Source organism: Salvelinus namaycush, chromosome 8 (assembly GCF_016432855.1).
Source record: "Salvelinus namaycush isolate Seneca chromosome 8, SaNama_1.0, whole genome shotgun sequence".
Lineage (NCBI taxonomy): Eukaryota > Metazoa > Chordata > Actinopteri > Salmoniformes > Salmonidae > Salvelinus > Salvelinus namaycush.
In genome coordinates, this window is record NC_052314.1 from 26,609,638 (window position 1) to 26,614,208 (window position 4,571).

Consider the following 4,571-nt stretch of genomic DNA (forward strand, 5'->3'; position numbering starts at 1 on the left):
GTTTGTAGAGGGATTACCTTTACGGTCCATTGAGGTACTTAACGCTGTGTTATAGTCTCCTACCATAATGATTTGATCATTTGTTGCCTGTAAGTTCAATCAATTGGTATAAATGTTTTCGAATTTGTATGTATCATCCTGATTTGGACCATATATATTAATGAACCAAATCTCTTTTTCGTCCACTTTCATATTCAAAAGGATCCACCCTCCTTGCGAATCATTCCTGACTATTTGCACATTCAGATCAACATGTTGGTTAATTAATATCATCACACCTTTTGAGTTCCTTTGTCCATGACAGAAAATTATTTCACCACCCCATTCCTTTTTCCACGTAACTTCATCTAAGGATGTAGTGAGTTTCCTGTAAACAGTATATGTTATATTACTTTTATTTTAGCTATGTAAAGACTGATCTTCTTTTTTATAATCTGCTAAATCGTTACAATTATAACTGGCTATACTTATTTCACCCCTTACCATAACTAGATACTATTCTCAGTCTAAATTGACCAAATTAGTGCTTGTAAAGTTATTGCCATCAGAGGTATTATGACGGTCAAAATTAGAGCTTTCAAATGTCTGATATTCAGAATTCAAGAAATAGGTTCTAGCTATATTTGTTTTATTCCCTTGCCTGTTTGCTTGTGAGCCACTGCCACAGATGTTAGAAAATTGAGACAAGATATTATGTGTGTAGTAAATCTGAGTAGGTTGATGTGTATGATATTGGATGTGATTTAGTGAGAGTGTGTACGATGTCTGTATAAGACTATAATGTAAGTAATGTAATGTAAGACTATAATGTGTGATGTCGAAATAAATAATAACTCTGCCAATTTGCATGGTTGAGTGTCTATGTGTGTAACATGTAGTGCGTATAGCCTTAATTTTCATGATGATAATTGTAATCCATGTCGTATCACCATCATAGTTGCATCATAATTACCTTTAACATCATTGAAAAACACATCCCAGGATTTCCATAGCAATTGATGTTTCACATGATCATGAAAGAGACCTTGCAGTACTCTAGAGACAGCTTCACTACAGTACAAATGTGTTCCGTACAATATGTTATTATTCAGCAAATCCTCCAATTCTGATATCTTTCCCTTGCTTGTTGTAAACATATATCAACTTGTAGACAAATATATAAAAAAGATAGACAAACAATAAACATATTAAATTATAAAACAGTTCTCGACAATAGAGAGAGGGAGAGAAGAGAAAAGAAAAGAGAGAAAGAGAGAGTGAGAGAAGAGAGCGAGATTAGGTGTGTGTGTGTATGTATACGTCAGTATGTGTAAGCGAGCATATAATTGAGTACGTGTGTGTTCATATCCACTTCATAGTGTTCAGATATTTTTACAGTTCCCATACTTTCTTTTTTTCATAACCTGAAGTCCCTGTAGAATTTAGTACAGCCATGGTGTTATGGAGCTGTCTCAGAATAGCTGTCCATCTATATAGAGTTTGTCCACAATGAGAAAGGCACGCTTACCCTTCTCCCTTTGTTGCCTTTGTACCAGATACAGTCTCTTAAGACGTTCGTTTATCTCCCTTGGAAATGTGTAATTGAGTCCGAATTTGCTCCCTTCCCCTGCTTTTGATCAGCTCCTTTTGTTGGTAGTGTTAAAAGTTTGCGATAATCGGTCGGGGACCCTTGGTCTTGTCGCTCTGAGCTCCAAGTCTGTGTACTCTATGGAAAGCCACCTTGTTTACAGTCTCTATAGGACATTTCAAGGTGGATTGCATGAATTCTCTGATCGCGCCCTCTGGATTATCGATTTTCACACATGCTACGACTTTGTATGTCTAGTAGCGACTCTTTCATCACCCTGTTTTCCCTGAGTAGACAATCCATGTTGGAATCGTGGATTTTTACCTTGGCTGTGAGTGCCTTGCTTCTTAACACCCGCCTGCTTAACCCGGAAGGCAGCTGCACCAATGTGTCGGAGGAAACACAGTTCACCTGACGACTGAGGTCAGCCTGCAGGTGCCTGGCCTGCCATAAGGAGTCGCTAGAGTGCACTGAGACAAATAAAGCACCCCCAGCCAAATCCTCCCCTAACCTGGACGACGCTGGGCCAATTACGGCCAGTTGTTATACAGCTCAGGATCGAATCCGGGTCTGTAGTGACGCCTCTAGCACTGCGATGTAGTGTCTTAGACAGCTGTGCCACTCGGGAGTCCCCCAAAGGAGAGCTACTACTAGAACAGAACTCTCCTTTGGGGGCCCCTCCTAAACGTCTGTCTGTCCAAGGCCGATCATATGGACAGGCTTATGCTGGTTAACTTACGGTGGTGGAAAATGTACTCAATTGTCATACTTGAGTAAAAGTAAAAAGTAAATGCTATACATCAAATTCATCAATCAAACCAGAAGGCACAATTTTTTTTAAATGATTATTTTATGGACAACCAGAGGCACACTCTAACACTCAAGACTTAATTTACAAATGCAGTATTTCTGTTTAGTGAATCCACCAGATCAGAGACAGTAGAGATGACAATGTGTTATATTAATAGGTGCGTGAATTGGACCACTTTGCAGTCCTGCCTGAGCATTCGAAATGTAACGAGTTATTTTGGCTGTCAGGGAAAATGTATGGGAGTAAAAAAGTACATATTTTCTTTAGGAATGTAGTGGAGTAAAAGTTGTCAAAAATATAAATAGTCAAGTAAAGTGCAGATACCCCAAAAATCTACATAAGTAGTACTTCAAAGTATTTTTGCTTAGTTACTTTACAGCACTGTTAACTTACTAGAGATTTTGTCTGAGCAGCGGTCCAGAATCTTGCTTGGTTTATTAGTAAGGGTTAGTATCAATCATATCCATAACATTATCCAGAGTAAATATGATGGGTCAGCAACAGTATGAGTATGTGTAGCACTCCTAAAGCCATGCCCAAGGTTTACTGTAAGTTTCTCACAGTTCAATGTCTGTTCTCCGTGTACAATATATATACAAAAGTATGTGGACACCCCTTCAAATTAGTGGATTCGGCTATTTCAGCCACACCGGTTGCTGATAGGTGTAGAAAATCGAGCACACAGCTATGCAATATCCAGAGACAAACATTGGCCTTACTGAAGAGCTCTGTGACTTTCAATGTGGCATCATCATAGGATGCCACCTTTCCAACAAGTCAGTTTGTCAAATTTCTTCCCTGCTAGAGCTACCTCGGTCAACTGTAAGTGCTGTTATTGTGAAGTGGAAACGTCTAGGAGGCTTAGCCGAGAAGATGGTAGGTCACACTAGCTCACAGAACGGAACCGCCGAGTGCTGAAGAGCGTAGTGCGTAAAAATTGTCTGTCCTCGGATGCAAATTGCCTCTGGAAGCAACATCAGCACAATAACTATTCGTCTGGAGCTTCATGAAATGGGTTTCCATGGCTAAGCAGCCACACACAAGGCTAAGTATAGCAATGCCAAGCTTTGGCTGGAGTTGTGTAAAGCTCGCCTCCATTGGACTCTGGAGCAGTGGAAACGTGTTCTCTGGAGTGATGAATCACGCTTCACCATCTGGCAGGCCGACGCACGTATCTGAGTTTGCAGATGCCAGGAGAACGCTACCTGCCGCAATGCATAATGTCAACTGTAAAGTTTGGTGGAGGAGGAATGTTGGTCTGCAACTTTTTTCCATGGTTCGTGCTAGGCCCCTTTGTTCCAATGATGGGAAATCTTAGAGCTACAGCATACAATGACATACTAGACGATTCTGTGCTTCCAACTTTGTGGCAACAGTTTGGGGAAGGCCCTTTCCTGTTTCAGCATGACTATGCCCCTGTGCATAAAGCAAGGTCCATACAGAAATGGTTTGTCGAGATCTGTGTGGAAGAACTTGACTGGTCTGCGCAGATCCCTGACCTCAACCCTATTGAACACCTTTGGGATGAATTGAATTGGAACACCGACTGCGAGCCAGGTCTAATCACCCAACATCAGTGATCAACTTCACTAATGTTCTTGTGGCTGAATGGAAGCAAGTCCACGCAACAATGTTCCAACATCTAGTGGAAAGCCTTCCCAGAAAAGTGGAGGCTGTTATAGCAGCAAAGGGGTGACCAACTCCATATTAATGCCCATGATTTTGGAATGAGATGATCAAATAGCAGGTGTCCACATACCTTTGGTCATGTAGTGTATGTGTGTCAATGAGGCAGATATGATTGTGTTCTGTGAAACAAACTAATGCCCCACCATACTGTGATGAACATGTAGATACAGTACCTCACTGTTGCTCTCTGATTTTCAGATAAGGACATCGTGTTATGGTGATGTTAGAGCTGGTACTATGTTGGGTAATTTATAGGAACTAAACAGCAGTATAATTTCTAGTATTTCTCCCCTCCCCCCAAAATGAAGATTGATATGACGTTGAATTCTTGGTACTTCATTGCCAACAAGCACTGTGACCAGAGTAATAAATGTGACATTTTGAATTGCTCTGGTCTCTGAATTGTTTGGTCAAACCCTCTTAATATTCCCACGGGCAAACAATTGTAACCAGAGATTGAGTTAATGCGTGGTCTAAGCTATTCATTAAACCATAGTCTGTAAA